Source organism: Phoca vitulina, unplaced genomic scaffold, assembly GCF_004348235.1.
Source record: "Phoca vitulina isolate PV1807 unplaced genomic scaffold, GSC_HSeal_1.0 scaffold19, whole genome shotgun sequence".
Taxonomy (NCBI): domain Eukaryota; kingdom Metazoa; phylum Chordata; class Mammalia; order Carnivora; family Phocidae; genus Phoca; species Phoca vitulina.
Genome location: NW_022589722.1, coordinates 18375404 through 18398419, shown reverse-complemented (window position 1 = coordinate 18398419; position 23016 = coordinate 18375404). Strand labels below are relative to the sequence as shown.

At 43.0% G+C, this 23016-nt stretch overlaps 1 pseudogene; it reads left to right on the top strand.

The window, feature by feature from the left end:
• The first annotated feature begins 22352 nt into the window (after window positions 1–22352).
• On the top strand, window positions 22353–22463 carry LOC116640156 (annotated as a pseudogene).
• Window positions 22464–23016: the final 553 nt, after the last annotated feature.

Here is a 23016-nt window from a genome sequence, read left to right as displayed (position 1 = left end):
TTGGCAGAAGACACAAGACTCTTGGGTCAGAGATGAAGGATGTTATCACTCACAGTATAGCAAGCAACATGGGTAGCAGCACATTTGCATCAGATCCCCTCACCCTATGCTCCATGTGACAATGGAATCAGGCCCAGACGGATGCTTTGCACAAAGTGAGTCTGTATTGCTGCTGAGGAGCACTGAGCTTGAGGGAATCTATTACTTTTTTTTTTTTAAGTATTTATTTATTTATTTATTTATTTGAGGTGGGGAGGAGCAGAGGGGGAGAGAGAGAGAATGTGAAGCAGACTCCTGCACAGAGCATGGAGTCCAATGCAGGGCTGGATCCCACAACCATAAGATCATGACCTGAGCTAAAATTAAGAGTCGGACGCTCAACTGACTGAGTCACCCAGGTGCCCCTGGGGGAATCTACTACTTTTATAGCAAGCACTAAGCCTGCCTGCTCTTTGTCCTAGAGTGAGCTATTACCTCATCCCTCAAGGATACTCACTGCAAACACAAGTCTGAGATTTGGCCAGGTAAAGGGAAGTCAGGGCCTTGCAATCGTGGTACACCCACCAAGACATGTAGGAGTGTAATGATTTCCAGACTTATTTTTTTGTTCCAAGAAACAAATGGCATGGAGTTTAGAAAATGTCTTAAAGGCAACTTTTGAAATTAAAAAGTCAGTTTCTCCTGGATGTCATCCCTGATCCTCCCAACTCGATTTGGATTTGCCTTCTCAGAGAACAGAACACTGTATCTCCTGACTGAGCTGTAATAGTCAATTCATTTACCCCTCCATGGCATCCTCTACCCACTACACAGTCAGCTTTATGAATGTAAGTGTCATGTCTTTGAATTTACTGTGATGCCAAACACCTAACATGGTGTCTGATATCAGGGCAATACCATGTGCTTAATAATTTTTTGTTGAAAGAATTAGTGATTTAGAATATCTTATTTGAACAGGGGCTCTTAAGCCTTGGCAAACCCTACTCCTTCAGTTATATCAGAATTTAGCAAACTACCATCACTAGCACCCCTATATGGCTCTCTAATGCGGAGTTGGAAAAGACTCAGGAAAGCACTTGAAGGCTTTTTAACCCTCCCTCAAAAATCACCCCACTCACCAAATGCACACCACTGACCAGTGCACACCGTCTGCTCTGCTGACCGATTGTGCCAGGTTCAAACAGTGACTGGAAACAGGGGGACACATCTTAGATAGGAAGGAATACCAGCTACTGAATCCTTATCTCCAACACTGGTCAATTCCAACTCGCCTGGCAGTTTTAGAAAAGCCTACTTAGAGTATGTTTTAAAGGCATATAAGAGACCTCTGGTTAATTTTCCAAGAAAAAAAAAATGTGGGCTGGAGTAAAGGACCTCATTACCAGGAGAGTTCCTTTCCATACAACTTTGTCACTTCAGCTTTGGGATCCTATTTTATCAAATGCCCCAACATCATGTTCCAGAGACAAAGGATTGTTTGAAGCTGGCCCTCTCAGCTTTCCACAGCCACTCACTCTCCCAGGACATTACCCATGGTCCTTTTCCCTGCCAGCGAAATCTGTCCCCCTAATCTCACCAGGAAATCCAGGCCAGCTGCTGATTTCAAGCTCCTTTATCTGCTCCAGTAATGAGTTTCCTAGCATGCCCTGGGGCCCCACTTTGCCCACTCCCAGGCTGCAGTGCCAAGTGCAGTAATAAATAGCTGCCATGTGGAGTTACCCCAACACCCTCAAAAAGGAAGAGCAAACACAATGGTTTACCAACAATACTCACGTGCCCTCACTTGAGATTTCTCATTCCCAGGCCAGGCTCCCAGATACACACAATTCCCACTCCTTTCAATGGAGGTGACGTTAGGTGAATGGCTTTTCAGGCCAAGCCCTTAATTGTTTCTTTGATATCAGTATTTTGTTTTTATAATTCTGATGAATCTGGTGTCAACTCCTTGTGATAGGAGGGGACCTACTAGCTAGAGTAAAAAGCATGGATTTATAATCAAACATCTATGGGTTTAAATCTCCTTTTACAGTCCTACTAGTTGGGGGACATTGGCCAAGGTACCTTACTGTTTCTGAGCTTCAGCTTTATCACTGTACAATGGGACCAACAAATATATACCATTGGCCTATGTGGAAATTAAAGTGAATAACTCATGAAGGATATTTAATAAATGTTTGTTCCTTTCTCTAATGTTCTGTGACTTGATAAGGGCCAGAAGTAGCAAGGCCCAGACAGCGTTCCAAAACCTAGAAAAGTCAGTAATCGAGCTGAATTAAGAACTGTGAAAAGGTACCCCACAGAAGGGGAGAAAATATTTGCAGATCATGATAAGGGACTAGTGTCCAGAACATACTAAGTACTCTTACAACTCAACAATAAAAAGACAACCCAATTTTTAAAAAAACAGGCAACAGATCTGAATACACATTTCCCCAGAATAGATATGCAAATAGCCAACACGCATATGAAAAGACGTCCAGGGGCGCCTGGGTGGCTCAGCCGGTTAAGCGGCTGCCTTCAGCTCAGGTCATGTTCCCAGGGTCCTGGGATTGAGCCCTGCATCGGGCTCCCTGCTCAGCAGGAAGCCTGCTTCTCCCTCTCCCACTCCCCCTGCTTGTGTTCCTACTCTCGCTGTGTCTCTCTCTCTGTAGAATAAATAAAATCTTTAAAAAAAGAAAGATGCCCAAAATCATTACTTATCATGGAAATGCAAATCAAAACCACGGGACACCACTTTGCAATCACTAGGATGGCTATAATCAAAGACGGATGGTAACAAGTATTGGTGAGAATATGGAGAAACTGGAGCCCTCATATGTGGCTGGTGGGTGTATATAAGGTGCAGCTGCCATGGAAAACAGTTTGGCAGTTCCTCAAAATGACCTAGCAGTTTCCCTCCCAGGTATATACCCAAGAGAAATGAAAACACATGTTCACTCAAATATTTGTTCACATATGATCAGAGCAGCATTATTCATAATAATCCCAATATAGAAATAATCCAAATGCCCAAAGGATGAATGAGTAAATCAAATGTAGGATAGCCATACAATGGAATATGATTCAGCCATAAAAAGGAATGAAGGACAGATATATGCTACAACATGGATGAACCTTGAAAACATGATGCTAAGTCAAAGAAGGCAGTCACAGAAGACCACCTATTATTTGATTCCATTTATATGCAATGCCCATAATTGGTAAAGCTCTAGAGATGGAAAATAGATTAGTGGTTGTCTAGGTTTTCAGGAGGAGAAAGGGAACAATGGAGAGTGACTGCTCGTGGGTACAACATTTCTTTGGAACGTTATATAAATATTCTAAAATAAATAGCAGAGATAGATGCACAATTCTGTAAATATACTAAAAATCACTGAAATGTACATTTTAAACAGATGAATTTTATAGGTCAATTACATCTCAATAAAGCTGTTTAAAAAAACAGAACTCACCCAATGGAACCAAAAGCTGGTTCTTCCCAGCAGGGAGACCAGAACCACTGTCTAGAGAAACACTTGCCACTCCTGAAATGTGGGAGAGTAAACTTAGCCCCCTCTGATTTGTACCCAAGGCAGCAACCATGTCTTGGACCCAATGCACATTTGTTTAAAAAAAAAAAAATGTGGTATATATATATATGTATATACATATATATATATATACACATATATATATGCAATGGAATACTACTCACCCATCAAAATGAATGAAATCTTGCCATTTACAACAATGTGGATGGAACTAAAGGGTATTATGCTAAGCGAAATTAATCAGTCAGAGAAAGACAGATAACATATGATTTCACTCATGTGGAATTTAAGAAACAAAACAGATGAACATAAGGGAAGGGAAGGAAAAATAAAATAAGATGGAAATTGAGAGGGAGGCAAACCATAAGAGATGCTGAATTCTAGGAAACAAACTAAGCGTTGCTGGAGGGGTGATGGGTGGGGGGATGGGATAACTGGGTGATGGGCATTAAGGAGGGCACTTGATGTGATGAGTACTGGGTGTTATATGCAACTGAATGAGTCACTGAACTCTACCTCTGAAACTAGAAAAAAAAAAAAAAGAGCAAGAGTCTGGGAACAACCTAAGCAGTCATCAGTAGGAGACTAGTTAAATAAATTATGGTCCACCCATATAGAAAAAACAGTGTGCCATCATTAAAAATGTTTTAAATGAGAGTGTTCTCTGTGCATTATCATGCAAAATCTTCAAGATATATTGTTAAGAGAAAAAAACCAAGTGCAGGAATAGCAGTATGTGTAATTTATGTTAAAAGGGGGGGAGAGGATAAAATATGAATTCATAAAAAAAAAAAGAGAGAGGGGTATACATCCTGCTAGAAGGTGAGAGAGGATAATGCATGTGCAGGGTTGGCTCACATGGGTTCATCACTCGTGCTCCCAGGCAGTTCACAGGCAGGGTGGAAGCAGCAGCCCTAACTCTGTGGGATTTGCAATCACCTCAGTGGCTCCAGGGAAACATGATTGCTCCCTAATGATTATTTATTTTGTCATTATGAAGGTATATTGCCATGGCAGGAGGAATAAAGTAATTTTGTTTAAAAGTTCGTTAGCATGGGGCACCTGGTTGGCTCAGTGAGTTAAGCGTCTGACTTTGGCTCAGGTCATGATCTCAGAGTCCTGGGATCTGTCCTGGGATCGGGCCCAGCATCTCAACCATCTCTGTGCACTCAGCGGGGAGTCAGCTTGTCCCTCTTTCTCTGCCCCTCCCCCGCCAATGCATGCACACGCAAGCACTCTCTCTCTCTCTCTCTCAAATAAATAAATAAATTCTAAAAAATAAAAATAAAAAAATAAAAGTTTGTTAGCTTGATTAAGCCTTTTAAATGTTTGGAGACCTCTGTTTGTACTCTTGCCCCTATTCCTGAAAACTTTAGGGGTGACCTGTCTATGATACAAATTGGTATCTGAGCTGGGACTACCATTTGGGATGAACCCCATTTGCCACTGCCCCGGCAAGTCGCCACCCTAGATCAAGTCCCCTTGCTCTTCTTGCACCTAGATGTTAGAATAACCTCCAAACTGGTCTTCCCACTTCCTCCTCCTGCCACCCCACCCCCACCACAGTCGGTTTTCCACCAGCACCTAAAGTGATCCTTTTATAACATAAGTCAGATATGACTTCTCTTCTCAAAGCCCTGAGATGGCTAAAAGCCAGTGTCCTCACAGTGGTGTCAGGAGGAGCCTTCCCACGACCTCCTTTTCTATGCACCCTTGTTCACCCACTCACTCAACTCACTCCACGAGTGCCTCTCTGATAGTCCTCAAACTCACTGAGCAGGCTTGGAGTCTTTGTACTTGTCATTCCCTCTGCTTTTAATCCTTTTCCCCCCAGATATACAGGACACACTCCCTCCCTGATTTCACATCCTTGGGTAGATATCTTCTTAGTGAGAATTGCCCTGACCACCTATTCAGAATCAAATGCTAGTACCCCCTCCTCCTTTCCTGCTTTGTTTTTCTTCCTACACTTACCATCATCTATCACACCATCTAATTTCCAGATTTATTTCATTATCTGTCTCCCCCTTGAGCATGGAAGTTCCATAAGGTCTGATCCGTCCACTGTTGTATCCACAGCACCTAGAACAGTGCCTGCCTGGCACATTGTAGGGGTTTGAGAAATCTTTGCTGAATGGCTGAATAAATTAGTAAAGGAGCGGTGCTTTGCCTCAAAATTAGCAGCTCCAACATTTAAGGGCTGGGCAGAGATGAAAGAACCAGCCAAATCGAGAAGATCAGTTTCAGGGGTGAGCAAACAAGGAGACTGATATCCTGGAAGGCAGGTGGGCAGGAGGAATACCCAGCACTGTCGAAAGCCACAGAGAAGCAAAGCTCTGAAAAGTGAGGTTGAGTACAAAGAGGAATACAGGGATCTGGCTTGAAGATCTCCTGATGAAAACATGCTACAGAAATATTAAGCCCCATTTTGGTTGTCATGACTATTAATCATACTATTACTAATTTCTCCAGTGAGAAGATCTGAACGATCTTATCGTAACAGTGGCAAAGAGTAATGTTATCCTTATGTCACTTTCTTCATCTTTCTATAAACAGCTATAAAATGCCCAACTTCGTGGTGATTCCAGGAAACAAACTCAGGTCAGAGGATGCACATCTTATTACAGCACTGTATACATATTTATTTATTACGATCGCTGCTAAGTGTGACTGGGAACATTGCAGAACACTGTTAGATATGTTGTCCCTTTTGTGTTCCTGTTAGCATGATGTCAGGATTTAGGCAAAGGCTAATATGGAATCATAAAGCATCTGAGTTGAAGAATCATCAGACAGTGATTGAAAAGCTCCTGTGTGTCAGGCAATAATTGGGCTGCTTTCTGCTTTCACAGGATAAATAAGGTAGTCTTCCGAACAAGCGAGTGGAGAAATATTATTATTCCAATGTATGCCAAGAGCCCAGGCCCTGAAGTCACACAGCCTGGGTTTTCGTTCCCATCCTGCTACTTACCAGCCATGAGACCTCAGACATGCTTTTTAATCTCCCTGAGTCCTATAATAACAGCGTCTATCTTGTAGGAATAAAGTGAGGATTAAAACAAAAGAACATGTATAAAGTTCTCAACGTAGTAAGTAGCCCACAACAAGCTCTCAGAAAATATTTGGTTACAACAATTAGTGAAAATTGAACCTGAAAGAGCCTGGCTAAGTAATTTGCCCAAAGTATTCTATCTAGTAAGTGAGAGGGTCAAGACTTGGACCCAGGTCTTCCATGGCCTGATATAATTCTTTCCCCCATTGCATCATCATTATCTCACCATCTTTGCCAGGGACGGGGGACATCTTTGTTGAATGTGAAAGTGAACACAGCGAGCTGGGAGGGTCTTCTGCTCACGGTGATGTTAGGTGGGGCTTCAGTCCTCTGGGACCTCTACTGGACTGGCCCATCCAAAAGGGCTCACCCACATATCTGGCGCCTGGGCAGGGATAACGGGATGCTGGGCTTACCAAAGATGCCGGGACAGCAACAAAATACAGCACCAAGGCACCAACTGCCAACTCTTCAGGAAAGAGTCCTGCATACAGAACGCACATGCATTTCTACCACCACCCATGTCTGCTTTAGGATAACACGTAAGGTGTCAACTCCTTGAAATCAAAAACTAATCTGTGTTGTTCATTGCTGGATCCCCAGAACTGTGACTAGGACATGGCACAGCTCCATAAATATTTATTGGTAAGGAAGGGAGAGAGGGAATGAGGAAGGTCTGCCCGGCAGTGTATGTTGGTATGAAAGAAATAGCAGGACGTGTTTCTTTGAATGGTGAGCCCTGCCTCTTGCAGGTGAACATTCCACTTCCCAAACACAGAGACTATTTCCTTCCTCACCTGCCCCCAGAGAACAGGGCAGTATCTCCCATGTGACCCGCAGAAGCCACCCGATACCCTACCACTGTCACCATTTTCCGGCTCATCCATCAAAGCAGACAAGCACCAGAATCAACCAGTCACCATACAGTGTGACATTGCCATCCCCATGTGACCCCCCAGTGGACTCGGGCTCAATCCTATCAGAACCCCGGATACAGCCTAGCATAGGTATTTCTTAGAGCTCCTCAGTTGATTCCAATGCACAGCCAAGAAGCTGAGATTGAGAAGACAGCCACTTGTCTGGAGGACAGAGAACTCTTGATTTACACATACACACACACACACACACACACACACACCTCAAAAATCTAGCTCTTAGTGTGGCTCAGTCATTAAGCATCTGCCTTCGGCTCAGGTCATGGTCCCAGGGTCCTGGGATCAAGCCCCACATCGGGCTCCCTGCTCGGTGGGAAGCCTGCTTCCTCTTCTCCCTCTCTCCCTGCTTGTGTTCCCTCTCTTACTGTGTCTCTTTCTGTCAAATAAATAAATAAAATCTAAAAAAAAAAAATCTAGCTCTTAGAGCCTACAGAGGAGTGGAGTTCCACTTCATCTGAACTCCTCTTAACATACCTTAGCTGTCCACCTTCTTCTCCACATTTTAATTTTCATTAGCTGTGTGTTTGTCATCTCTTCTGATTGTGAATTCCTGGAGGATAGGATTCTTCTTCCTCCACCCCTTGAGCTCCAAAGAGCACCTGGCATTTACGGATGTTCCCCCAGCTGCTGATCGTGTGAGTAAGCTGTAGCCTGAAGGAAAGCACTTAGAGTACAGGAGCTGGTCTCGCAGCAAATCCTACAAGGATTTCCCTATTCATCCTCTGCTTTTCTTCTCTGACTGCCTCCTTCCTTTCCTCTGCTCTGGCACTGGACTTTCCTACCCATTTCCTGGCTCTCTAGCAAAGTGGGGAGATCCTGGCTGAGAACGCAATTTCTCAGCATTGGGCTGTGTCAATCCTGCTGGGAGGTTGCTGCTTTAAATAAATGCATCTGGGCATCTCAGATTTGCAGTGCACACCCACCTCGATCTTCCCTATAGCTTCAGATCATTTGAACCGGCTCAGACTCCCACAGAGAGATGGCTAATAAGCTAAAGGGAAAGAAGAATGTCTAACTGAATGGGGGGCAATGGGGATCCTGGCCAAAATTCCCCATCGAAGACACAAAAATCAATTTTGAATGGATTTGGACAGACAGTTCTGCCAGGACATTCCAGCGGTGTCTAAACATCAGCGGCGAACAAGGAGAATGTGTGTTGTTCTGCAGGATCACCTGAGCTGCCAGGGAACTCAATACCTCCAGCTCCGGACCTCCGGCCGCAGCCTGACACCCCTCCTTCTCCCTGAGACCCTCAGTCACCGTAATGCACCACCTTCCTCCCCAAGGAGCAAGTCTGCTGCTAGCCTAGGGAGAGCTGGGTTCTTGCACTTTTGTTTCCTATCCAGCCAAAAAAATTAGTGGAGATGCCACATTTAGGCCCAGAGCAGGTGAGCCAGGTAAAGCTCTTGGACTTAAAACTAAATCCACATGAAACCTAAGAAAACAGCTTCTTCCTCCCTCCCCCGCCTCCATGTCTTATTAGCTACAGACAGCTGAAGAACTGCCCCCTACTCCCACCCTCCCACATGAACCACAGAAACATCACTATGTAAGGAATGACAAATGGGTTTGCTCTACAATGCAAACTCCAATAGATTGATAATGCCTGCTGGGACCAGCCCTCCCTGAGGCTCAGTGGAAAATTACATTTGATTAGTGATGTCTGCCATGTGCCTGGATAGAAGATGGTAGAGTGTTCACCTTGTTTTTATCAACCTCCAGGGGAAGATCAAGGCTCCCCATTAATAGGGAAGGAATTCCCACATAATGCTGACACTGGAGCTGTGGAGATAGGTAGTGTAGCTTGGGTGGGAGGCTGAAGTAGAGCTAGTTCTCTTCCATGGGATGGGCTCTTCCTCTCTTTCCTTTGTAACTGAGGAAATGAGATAACCCCCTTAGTCGGGGGCATCCTGCATCTCAGAGGACAAAGGCGGGAGGTGGAAGACAAGGCCTGGGTGACTCTGGGAAAAGGAGCAAAGGGAATTCTCCAGACTCCCATCCCAGCCACCCAGTCAGAAAGAAGGCAGGGAAGAACAGGGTTCAGGCTCTGGTGAGAAGTAACTGGCATTGTCTTGCTCCCCCTGCACAGATATCTCTAGAATCCTAAGCAAGGTGGGGCAGGCAGCTGGGTGAGGATTCGGAATTGGGAGAATGATAATCCCTGTCCTCTCTCCTCTGTCTTAGCCCTGTCAGTGAGGAAGGCTCTTACTGCAAAGGAGATGGAAAGAAATGGGCATCTTGGGGCGCCTGGGTGGCTCAGCCGGTTAAGCGGCTGCCTTCAGCTCAGGTCATGATCCCAGGGTCCTGGGATCGAGCCCCACATCAGGCTTCCTGCTCAGCGGGGAGCCTGCTTCTCCCTCTCCCTCTGCCTGCCTCTCTGCCTATTTGTTCTCTCTCTCTGTCAAATAAATAAATAAAATCTTTAAAAAAAAAAAAAAAGAAAAGAAATGGGCATCTTATAGGGGTGGAGAGGGAGTTCTATTTTTTAAACATTTTTCTTATTTATGCAAATCATCCAGAAAAACATGGTGTACAACCTACAAGCTGGGGAGGGCCTTGTTATATATGAGCCCAACCAAAAAACAAATTTTTTTTCAAAGCCACAGTGAACCATAAATTGGACCTGAATTTGCAAAACAGCTTCTGTTTTGTTTGTTGGTTGGCTTGTTCTTTGCCTTTTAAAACAAAAACAATAACAAGAAAGCTGGACTGCAGTAACTTTGATGCTATCTGATAGCATTGGCCCTGCTCCGACAACCTCCCTCCTTGTCTGTGTCTGAGTAAAAATAAAATGCAAGTATGTTATCTAGGGTAGGAAGAAAGGCATGCATTCCCATTATCACATTAACAGATTAGCTAGACTCCAAGAGCCGGCCCCGAGGAAACATGGACAGGATGTCCACATTTCTACAGGGAGGGAAGAGGGTAGAAAAATCCTGACAGGAGGGAAGAGTCTGGTACCTCGGCATGGTGTTCTGAAGACAGGGGCCAATGAGGAGACAATTGGCAGTAGGCTAGGTGAGGAAGGGCCAAAACTGGTCGAGGGATCTGAAAGGAGAAGGCCAGATGTGTCAATCTGGTGGCACTTATATCTCCATCTTATTTAGAACCAGCCCCAAAAGCCTAGTTCCTCAGCTTGTCTCTGCCATGTCCCCATGTAACCCTTTGCTGTTGAAAGGAACCACTCCTGGGGTGGCCTGTTAAATAGATGTTAACTTGCAGTCTCTTCATCAGAGATACATTAGCTTTCCTTATTTAAAAAAAAATACACCCACACACACAGAATGGGATTTTGACCCACTGAGACCCCATAGAAAGACCTCTTTGGACAGAGTTTCAACCCAAGGCTTTGACAGGCTCCTGGGGCTCCTGATGGGAGCTTTGTTGAGAACTTTCTTAAGGTTTGGCAAGATTCTATTTTCCTTCCATCAGGTATTTCCTACTTTACGAAAGGAAAAATTCTTAGCTTCTGTATTTAGAAATTTAATACCAAAAAAAAAACAGGGCCTCGTACACATGAAAGACAGAAAAACCCAGAAAACCATCCTCAGGAGGCACCTCAGTTTTGGTCAGTCAGTCAGCAGGATGTGTTGACCATGTGGCTTTCTCTCTACACCACACCGAGCAAGGCACAGACAGAGTAGCTGAAGGCTTGGCCCCTGAGGGCAACAAGCAAATTCCCTTCATTCAACAGAAACACACTGAGTCCTTTCTATAAGCAAGGCATTGTGCTTTGGAAAAAGAGGTTCTATTAGACAAGGGCCCTATTTTCTGAAATATACACAAATCACTCTAGGAAATGGAAAAATGTGGTAAGAGTTATAAGAGAGTTTAGAGAAAGTGCTCAGGACCATGAGTTAAGAGGGGAATGAACTTCCAGCTGAGGTAACCCAAAAAGACCCTGTAAAGAAGATGGCAGTTGAGTTAGGGATGGAGGGATTGGCTCCTCAGAGTAGGTTTATCTCAGAAATGAGGGAGGAAGGTGAGGTGGTGAAAAACATGGGTGCTAGAGCCAGGATGCCAGGGTTCCAGCTCAGGCTCCACCACCACCCATCAACAAGTTTACTTATGCTTCTGAGCCTCAGCTTCTCTCGTCTGTGAATTGGGGCCAATAATATTTACTTCTTAGGGATAGATGAAAGGATTAAATGAGGTAATTCATGAAAAAATTCTTGGCATAGAAAGTACTCAAGGGATGTTACCCCATAATTCATGTTTTAAAAGATGGGGATCATGAGGACTATATAAGATGGCTGACAGAAGTCTAGCCTGACAGTGGAGGAAAGGCTGGGTCACAGGCATACAATAAGAAGTTTTGACCTGCTCCCAAAAGTACCATGCTGAATGAAATAACTCAGAAGGAGTGATTCACAGAACCCAAGTCACACAGAGACAAGCCATTGTCAAGGCAAGGTCCCCTCTCACAGGGGAACAGAAAGGTCCTTTGGCCCAAATGTCACCATCAAAAAGGCCTCAAGTTCACATTTTTTATATTACCTCCAACTGAGTTTATTCACAGAAATACAGAGAGCCATTGCCACCCATTGTAAACTTACGTAAACATTTAATCCCACCAACTTTGGGCATTTCTTTTTAATAAACCAGGTGCCCAAAAAATGGAAGTGGCCCAGGCTCCACTTGACTTTTGAAAGGTCATAAGGCAACTTTAGGTAACCTGAGGTCTCCGATCAAGTCCAGTCAATGATGGGAAGTCAATCGAACAGCAGCCATGCAGTGTCTAGCCTAAAGTAGCCATGCTCATAAGCCTCATTATTATATGTGGACTTTGGAAATGAGACCACTAGGCTTACCTGCTCTTACAATAGCATGAGCAAGAGCACAGAAGCAAGAAGCCAGGTGCATGCAGAGGACAGAAAGTCATGAAGGCTGGTTGAGTATGGAGCCCATAAAAAGAGGGAGAGGCCCCAGGGCTGGGAACACAAGTGGGAACCAGATGGCAGAGGAAAGACTCAAAATTCATGCCAGCTTTGATTGGTGTTTGCCAATTTACACAACTAACAGTGGAAGCAAACGGAGTCATTTCTCAGTTCCTCAGTGGTCATTATTAATTCTGGGACAGCATTCTTTGCTTCCACCATCTCAACCATCTCAAAAAGATCTGCCATCCCTTCATGTCCCTTCCTCTTCCTTAGGAACTGCAGCAGATGCTCCTTCCCATTTCCTAGATGTATTATTTGCTCAGATATCAAAGAATGAAATGCCCAAGGAGTGAAATCTGTCCATGGCCATTAAGCTATTCATTGCAAAGACATTGGCTGGTTTGACTCCTTGGTCTTTTTAAAATTTACCAAACATCTTTCCATCTACATAATCTATTTGATTAGGATCAAGTTTTAGAGGTCAAGTTATAAAGATCAAAAATTCAGACATGTGTTTAGGCAAAAGGTTTTTATTGTGAAAGGCAGTCTAAGAAGTGTAACTTGGACTGCAATAGAGAATATTCCAGGATCTTTCAATGGCTTGTGAAACCATGAGGCAGAATGTTAAAATAAGATCCTTCCAGAGAACCTGGATAAACAATATGGAAGAGACAGCTGGTTGCCTTCCAAATGTCCATTCTCCCCTCAGAGGCAGGAAGCAAGAGATTGCAATTGTTAGTTTAGACATCTTCCTATATGGCTAAGCCTCAGTCCAAGAAACGTTGGTCAAAGTGTTGTATGGGATTTCCAGAAAGGTCCATTGAAGAAGCTGACTGGGATGGAGCCCATATCCTCGTGCACCTCTGCTTTCTTTCCTTCTTCCAAGTAGAAGTACGCATGTAATGACCAAAATACCAACAACCATCCTGGGCCATGAAGCAACCTTGAGTATGAAAGTCACACATTGGCAGATGGTAGTTGGAAAGATAAAAGGTGCTGGATCTCTGGTGACCATGACACAACCATGTTAGTCCTGGACTACCTACTGCTAGATTTCTTTTACAAGAAGAAATAACTTTTGAGTTTTAACCACTATCTTTTCTTTCCTAGGCATCTGTCTCAAATCCTAACTAATACAGATCTCTGTGGTTGTTTATATCCAACCACATGAGAGAGGACAGAGCCAAGCCCCATCCTCCCTACTTGTCAAACATCTTTGCAAATCTACTCCTGCAATAAATACTTAGCACCACCAGCCAGCCCCTGAGAGGAGGGATAAGAAAATGTGGGGACTAATTCAGATGGTACCTGGTTCTTTGGCAAAATTCGCCTTTTAGATACTACTTCTTCCAGAAAAGCTTTCATGATCCCCAAATCCAAATAAGGTCTCTATTTGAATATCTCCAACACCTACTATGTTACAATCACCTGTTGAGAGGGCAAAAAGTGGAAAAAAGAAGGAGTCATGGCCTGGAAGTACTCTCATGGTCTGGTGGTAGAGAAAAGGCCTATGACCAGGTTATTTTGGTATAACATATGAGTAACAAGATAGAGATATGTCCAAGAAGCTTTGAGAGCACAGAGAGAAGTAGTTGATACCATCTTGGCTGGGCTCTCTTGGGGAGATACCACCTGAGCTGAACTTTGGAGAAAAGTAGTCTCTTACATCATGTTCTCTAGAAGGAAAATCTGAGATGGGGATTCATGTCCAAGCAACTAGAAGGAAAACCTGAGGTGGGGATTCATGTCTAAGCGATTTATTGAGGGAGTGACCTTAGAAGAGGACTGTAGAGGATTATAGGAAGCTGGAAAGCACAAGGGAAGAAGAGCAAAGATGTGGATCAGTCTGGTATCAGCCCGAACCCACTGGGAGCTCTGGATTGTGAGCAACTCAACATAGTGAAGTGTCCCTCCTTGCAGCAAGGAGGCTGGGCTCTTGTAACCCAGTAGCATTCAGTCAAAGGCTGCTGGCTGCAGGACATGACCTTCAAGGCATTTCCCTTCCAGGAGACTTCCTGATCAAGGGCAATTCTCTGGAAAAGAGTACAGCAATGGGCAATCAGCTGCCAATATTCAGAGCCACTGGGTGCAGGTGGGTGCACCAGGCCAGCAAAATAAGACCAACTGCATCATTTTAGGTTGGAAGGTGATCTAGGCTGGAGGAACAGCATGAGCAAAAAGCACCCAAGTCCTGCTAGCTGTGTGTGGGTTGGGAGGTGGTGTAAGTAATCCTTACTAGTTCAGAGAATATGAGGCAGAGAGAGGGGGGAGAGAAGACCAGGGAAATTAGCAGAACCAGATCACAGATGATTTTCTTTGCCATGCTACAAGATTCAGAGTCCATTCTCTATTAATAATAATGGCATCAACATGAATAATAAGCCTATTATTTATTTCTTTTTTTTATTTGAGTATAGATGACACACAATGTTGCATTAGTTTCAGGTGCACAACTTAGTAATTTGACAAGTTTACATATTATGCTATGTTCACCACAAATGTAGCTACCATCTGTCCCATTACATCACTATTATAATATCATTAACTGTATTCCTTATGCTCTGCTTTTTATTCCCATGACTTACTCATTCCATACCCAATAGTGGAATTATTGGATCCTATGGTATTTTTATTTTTAATTTTTTTGAGACACTCCATACTGTTTTCCACAATGGCTGCACCAATTTACATTTCTACCAACAGTGCACAAGGGTCCTTTTTTCTCCACATCCTAGCCAACACTTATTGTTTCTTGTGATTTTGATTTTAGCCATTCTGACAGATGTAAGGTGATATCTCCTTGTGGTTTTGATTTGCATTTCCCTGATACCGAGTGATGTTTGAGCATCTTTTCATGTGTCTGCTGGCCATCGTATGTCTTTGGAAAAATATCTATTCAGGTCCTCTGCCATTTTTTATTCAGATTGTGTGGGGGCTTTTTTGGTGTTGGGTTGTATAAGTTCTTTATATATTTTGGATATTAACCCCTTATCAGATAGATCATTTGCAACTATCTTCCCCCTTTCAGTAGGTTGTCTTTTGTTTTCTTGATGGTTTCTTTTGCTGTGCAAAAGCTTTTTATTTTAATTAAGTCCTGATAGTTTATTTTTGCTTCTGTTTCCTTTGCCTTAGAAGACATATCTAGAAAAATGCTGCTATGCCCAATGTCAGAGAATTTACTGCCTGTGTTCTCTTCTAGTATTTTTATGGTTTCAGGTCTCACAAATGGGTGTTTAATCCATTTTGAGTTTATTTTTTTGTATGGCGTAGGAAAGCAGTCCAATTTCATTTTTTTACATGTAGCTGTCCAGTTTTCCCAACACCATTTATTGAAAAGACTGTATTTTTTCCATTGTATACTCTTGCCTCTTCATTGTAGATTAATTGACCATATAAATGTGGGTTTATTTCTGGGGTCTCTATTCTGTTTTGTTGATCTATTTATTATTTTTGTGCCAGTACCATACTGTTTTGATTACTACAGCTTTGTAGTATAACTTGAAATCCAGAATTGTGCAATCTCCAGTTTTGTTCTTCTTCTCAAGATTGCTTAGGCTATTTGGGGGTCTTCTGTGGTCCCATACAAATTTTAGTATTACTTGTTCTAGTTTTGTGGAAAGTGCTGTTGGTATTTTGATAGGGATGGCATTGAATCTATAGATCACTTTGGGTAGTATGGACATTTTGACAATATTAATTCTTCCAGTCCATGAGCATGGAATATCTTTCCATTTGTTTGTGTCATCTTCAGTTTCTTTCATCAGTGTTTTATAGTTTTCAGAGTACAAGTCTTTCACTTCTTTGGTTACATTTATTCCTAGGTTTTATATTCTTTTTGGTACTGTTGTAATGGTGTTGTTTTTTTAATTTCTTTTTCTATGACTTCATTGTTAGTGTATAGAAATGCTACCAATTTCTGGGTAAAAATTTTGTATCAATTTTACTTAATTCATTTATCTATTATTTATTTCATGGTTAATGTGTGCCAATGTCTGAGGGCCTTATATATTTTTTTTCTTTTTAATCCTATTACATTGTATGGGGCAAATAGTATGGGGAAAAAATGAAGTAATTTGTCTGAGAGCATACAAATAATAGAGCAAGGATTGGAACCTACTGTCAGAATACGTGCTCATCTTGCCATAATGCAAAGAAATGATGCATCCAGATCTGCATTACAAATATTGCATTCGGGACACCCTGTCCTGTCCTTGCTAACTCCTCACTAACACATACTTCTGGGTGCTTCTGCCCTTACATTTTCCACTGGAAAAAACTTGAACTCTCCAATTGTGGCCCACTAGGTCCCACTTCCAACTGCTAAAGCATCCCCTGCTGATACCCTTTCTTCCCCTCCTCCAGGCTCCCTTGACAAATCCTCCCCACATCTCACGAGAGCCATCCTGGAATCCCACCCTCCCACTAACCAGTTGCCAGGCCCACCCCAGGCAGATCTGACCCTGGGCTGCTCCCAGCACTGCCTGTCCAACCGAACCAGCCTACTCTTTGGCCTTCTCTACCCAAGGGCAAAGCAGAACAAGGTGTTCAGGGAGCCCAAGTGGAGAGGACAGACCTCTGAAGTCATGCTCAGACAATCTATAATGGCCAGGGCTCTACTGTCTAATAGCAGAAATTCAGCAGATGTATCCTCTAGGACTACAAAATAGTTACTTCCGATGAAGGGAGGCGGAGGACAGGAGGCCCCTACAGGTGGCTGTCAGTTGTTGTCGGTGTTCTATTTTCCATACTGTGGTCTTATTTAAAATAAATTACTATCTTAATCAAAAGAGGGCCTTGCACATGGGCCAACAATGAAAGTGTGTCATGGACCAAGGATTAGAATGAATCTAGTTTGTGCTCCTAGGTCAGATATGCCTCTATCTCCACCAGGCAGAATTACTACTCAATGAATGAATTCCCACAAGGAAAATTGCTCTCAGGTTATGGCTAGAAAGGATCAGAAGCAGAAGGAGAGGGTTCCCTACAGTGCTGAAATGTTCTTTTTCTGGTGCTGGTTCCTTGGATAGGTTCATTCTATGAAAAGTCAGTGAACTATACACTCATGATATATCTGCCCATGTGTATCATTTTTTTTCAAAGAATAGAAAGACTTTTTTTTTAATTGCTCTACTTGCACTTAAGATCCAGTGGACCCAATATGCATATATAAAAGCACCCCAGAACAAGACTGGAGTACACAACCACAATATTGCCTTTTGGTGAATTCCTTCAGGAAACAGGCTAGAAGCCTGTGCCAAGCTGGGCCATATTGGAGCCCAAGGCAAAAGGAAAAATCAGTAATACTGATCTTGGCTTTATTTAAATTTTTTGTATTTTGTTCATCATGGACTTTTTCACCTTAATTTTGATTAAAAAAAAACTTGTATTAAAATTTTTTATATCTTGATTACTGAGCTTCTTGGCGCCAATTTAAATTTTGTACCATCCTCTTCCCAGTCCTGGTGGTAACCAGAACCAGCTCATCATTGACCCTGGCTCATCAAAAACCCAAATTCCATATTCCCCATGGAAATGTCCATGCTACCAAGAGCACAAAGAACAACTCTGATAATAACAGGTTCCTTAGTAATAACCTCAGCCTGTCCACTGATGTAGAGTCTACACTGTACTTCCACGTTATTTCACTTATCCTCACAGTAAACTTGGTGAAGACATCAGTAATATCTCATTTTGTAGGTAAAATATGAGGCTTTGCATTGGTAGGAAACTAACCTTTCCAAGATTATTTTGAGCAGGGACGGTGTATAACCGATCTCTCTATAACTCTCAGTGTCTAGGACACCTTCTTGGAGTTCAAGAATCAGACTGCGTGCCTCCGAATCTTGGATCCACCATTTCCTAGATGACTGTGTGACCTTGAGCAAATTACTGAATTTTTCTAAGCTTCATTTTGCCATCTGCAAAAGGAAGATAAGAATAATCGATTTGCTGTGAGGATTATATAAGCCTATCCATGTAATGTACTTAGCAATGTGTTTGGTACAGAGTAGGTGCTTAATAAATGTTAACTATTTTTGCATGTAGTACAGACTTGGAAATACTCACAGAAAGGACTGGCTGGCACGATAAACTTTTGGTAGGGGGCACCTTTCAGCTGCCATCAAATCACCCTGAGAATGGAGCTTCCACTGGAATCCATTATCAGAAAAATTATCTGAATCCTGGAAATAGATAAAAGAGATTACTGAGTGTTCTTTTGATGCAGCGCTGGTCTTGACTTTCTAGTTCCTGAGCTATTTTACAACTCTGTAAGGGCACAGGTTAACTTGTAGAATTTTGACTGGTGGAGGTGCAAATAATTTAAGTCCAGGAAGCAGACACCCCATAGATTGCGATGTATGGCCCTACCAGACTTTAACCCAGCAGTGTGTGTGTGTATGTGTGCGCAATATAATTATGCTATATCAAATATATTATACATATTAGATGTTCTATATAATTATTATTATTTGAGAAGCTGGGGATATATACATGCATACATATGTTTATATATTATATATTATGTTATAAAACATAATTATATATAGCATGTTATATATTATATAATAACTGTAATTATATATCATGCTGTTATAACATGTAATTATAATTATATCATAAATATATATAATATATACATATTTACACATATATACATATATTATACATATATATTTTTTATACACACACACAGGTATGTATATATCCCTAGCTTTTCAAATGCCCTTTGGACAGGTTTCAACATATTTCTGGTTCTTTAACTAATTAATGAGTTGAATAAAATCTTTGACATGTATTCCTTTCGTATTTGCATGAGTCTTTTTTTTTGTTTTTAGAGTCATGCTTTTTTAACCTTTTGAAAATTATACTTTAACACCATGCACAGAGACAAGCCTTCTCTGGGGGCCCAAACAAGGCCTTTAAGGAAGCCATGTGATTCCTGGCTGAACAGAAACATCTCAGCGACACCTTTCAAATTTGAGTTGGCCACTGAGCAGCCCTGGCCCTGGCCCCCTGCCGCAAGCACAGAGAGTGTGGGAGCTTTAGGACTTGACTCCCAAGCTCCACTGAGGAGCTTTCCTCCCCGGCTTCCAAGTGAGGCTTCAGGTCAAAGCAGAGGCCGGACCAGCCCCCTAGGGCTTACCAATTATTTGGCAAAGTGCAGCGATAACATTCTACAAATTTCCTCACATTGTTCTGCCTGGCTCTGAATGCTCCCAGATGGGATACTCTAGAGATAAATGACGGGAAAAGGATGGAGAATTTGGGTCTCCCCCTTCACACATCCCAGTCACTCCCATTATTACCTCCCAGCCACTCAAGATGAATGTGACCTTGTCTCACCTTCTCATTCTACTTTCTGGCAAAAGCTAGAATTAGAAAGTCTCTTACCTCCTTTGGAATCCCAATGAAGATCCCCTTCTACTGGAGTCAGAATAAAACATTAGTGCTGCCCAGCGGGGCTTGTGGTAATAGGCAGCTGTCTCTGAGTCCTGCTTTTGTGGGGACCAGCGGTGAGCATGAGAGGGGGAGCCATATTCTGGTATCCTCTTCTCTCAGCCCAGCCCTCAATCTCCTTCCAGCCAGGACCTCCTAGTTTCCTTCCTTTGCTCCCACCCTATCCCCAGACCCCATCCTAATTGCAAGAGAAAACTTTTGATCAAACGAAGGAGAGAAAAATAGCCATCCTACCATAGCCTTAATTTTTAAAAATCATTCATTCAGCAGATATTTATTGAGTTCTTCATATTTGCCAGATACTGTGCTAGGATCTGGGGTCACAATAGACCCCAGCTATTCCTGAAGTTTACATTCAGTGGGTAAGGAAGGAGACAATAAATCCCTAAACACATGAGTGCATAAAGAATACCATTACAGATTACCATGGGTGCTATGAACTAAACACTAGGGGTGGGGGACGTGTAGAGTATCTCCTCGAGATGTGGTTTTTGGGAAAGAGTTCTCCAAGAAAGAGATACTTAAACTCTGATGTAGATGTTGAGGGAAAAGTCAGGCTTAGGAAAGCGTGGAGGAAGGAGAATAGAGTGACCAGCAACCACAGTGTCATGGTGTGTGAAGAGTCTGGTGTGTGAGAGGAGTGCTGGGGGCTAACAAGACCCCAAGATGGGTCCAGGTGAGTCTCACCTCCTGATACTCATACCCTTATGTAGCTCCCCCACACAGTGAATTGGGCTGGTCTATGTAACCAATAAAATGTTGCAAAACTGAAGGAATGTGCCTTCTAAGCCTAGGTCATAAAGGGCATTGCAGATTCTGTTGTGCTCTCTTGGATCACTCAAGCAGCACTACAGAATGATCCACATGGCAAGGACCTAAGGGCTCCTGCGAAGAAAGCAAAGTGAATGAGCCACCTTGGAAGCTGGTCCTCCAGTCAAGCCTCCAGATGATGGCAGCCTCATGAGACACCCTGAACCAGAGCCACCCAGCTCCATCATTTCTCAGTTCCTGACCTACCGGAACTGTGTGAGGCATTCAACGCTGATTGCTGTCATTTATGTGAGCCTTGGGTAATTTGTTACACAGCACTAGGTAACTAATATAGCCACCCAAATGTGGTGAGCCAGGCAGAGAGTGGTGGAAGATGAAAGCAGAACAGTTAGCCATGGCCAGATCACATGGTGACTAGGGGATACAGTGAGAGTTTGGATTTTGTTCTAAGTTTGATGGAAATTTAAGGTATGGTTTACACAGAGGAGTGGTGTGATCTAATTTGCGTTTCATCAACAGCATTGCATTGCGAAGAATAGATTTGAGAGGGATAAAAGAAGAAGCAAAGAGACCAACTGGGAGACTATTGCACTGCTCCAGGATGTTCAGAAAGGTGAGGGTGGCTTGGATTGGGCAGGTGGCAGCAGAGACAGAGAGGAGGGGATCCATTCAAGATATATTCTGGAGGCAGAATTATCAGGGCCTGTTGATAAATGGGATGGAGGAGATTAGGGAAAGGGAAGAATCAAGACTGTACGAGTCCGGGTTCTCCAGAAAAACAGAACAAATGAGATACATATGAACCTATAGGTATAGTGAGATAGAGAAAGAGAATTATTAGAAGGTACTGGTTCACATGATTTTGGAGGCTGAGAGGTCCCACAATCAGCTTTCTGCAAGCTGGAGGCCCAGAAAAGCCAGGTGTGTGGTTGGGAGCCCAGAGAGCTGCAGAGCTGGAGTGTGGATTCCAGTCTGAGTCTCAAGGCCTGGGAACCAGGAGTGATGACGGCAGGAGAAGGTCAGTGTCCCACTCAAGTACCCAGGCACAGCACAGACTCAACCTTCCTCCACTCTTTGTAATATCCAGGCTTTCAGTGGATGGCATGGTGCCCACCCACGTTAGGGAGAACCACCTACTTTACTCAAGTCAACACCAACTCAAATGCTGATCCCTTCTGGAAAAACACCCTCATAGAAACACCCAGAAATAATGTTTAGCCAGATAATTTTGCATCCTGCAGCCCAGTCAAGTTGACACATGAACTTAACTATCACAAACAGGACACCTACGTTTTTAGTTTGAGTAACTGGATGGAAGGCGGTGCCATTTATTGTGATGAAGAACACACAGAGGAATAGGTTTGGAGGTAAAAGCATCAAAAGAGAAAGAGTAACTCATTTTTTATTACATTTGGGGGCCTCTGGTACAACACGGGTATAATTATACAGACGCGACATTAGATTCACCTTATCAACCCAGTTTTACTCAGTAGCCCTCCTTCAGCTACTTGGACCTTTGCACTGTGCAAGATCCACTGGCCCTTTGCTCCCCTCGCAGGTAGCTGGGTGCCACAGTCCAGAGAGACCACGGGGCCATTTTGGCAATTGTATAGTTAGCACACATTTCACTGAATTTTCCCCCTCAGAATCCGGGTGGTCTGCTCATTTATAAAGGACACAATCTTGTCCCTTAAGCCCAGTGATATCAACCTCTCCAGAGACTGTAGTGCTCGCTTCAGCAGCACACGTACTAAGATTGGAACGATACAGAGAAGATTAGCATGGCCCTTGCGCAAAGATGATGCGTCACCTCTCCAGAGAGTGTAGTATGATTTTTCGCTTTAATTGATTTCTTTTGTCCCTACTGCTCTGTTTGAGTTTCTTTATGTGTTTGCACTAAAGACTGAATTGTTTAAAAATTTGGTATCATAGGGGCGCCTGGGTGGCTCAGATGGTTGAGCGTCTGCCTTCGGCTCAGGTCATGATCCCAGAGTCCTGGGATCGAGCCCCGCATCGGGCTCCCTGCTCGGTGGGAAACCTGCTTCTCCCTCTCCCACTCCCCCCTGCTTGTGTGCCCTCTCTCGCTGTGTCTCTCTCTGTCAGGTAGATAAATAAAATCTTTAAAAAAAAAAAAAATTTGGTATCATAACTATAATTCAAGAGCAAAGTCTTAATTATGCTCTGTATAATGGATTAATGAGAGCAAGTAAACAGACACATTATAGAGAGTAATTGATGAAGGGCAATGCTTTGTCAGGCTAAATTAACAAATGAAGTAATTTCACACATTTTAATGGGATTTGGTGGTTGTATTGTTTTATTTGTTTTTGTTTTGTTTTTTTAACAGAATGGAGGTCAATCTGAAGGCTTGCAATGAAAATATTTCTTCT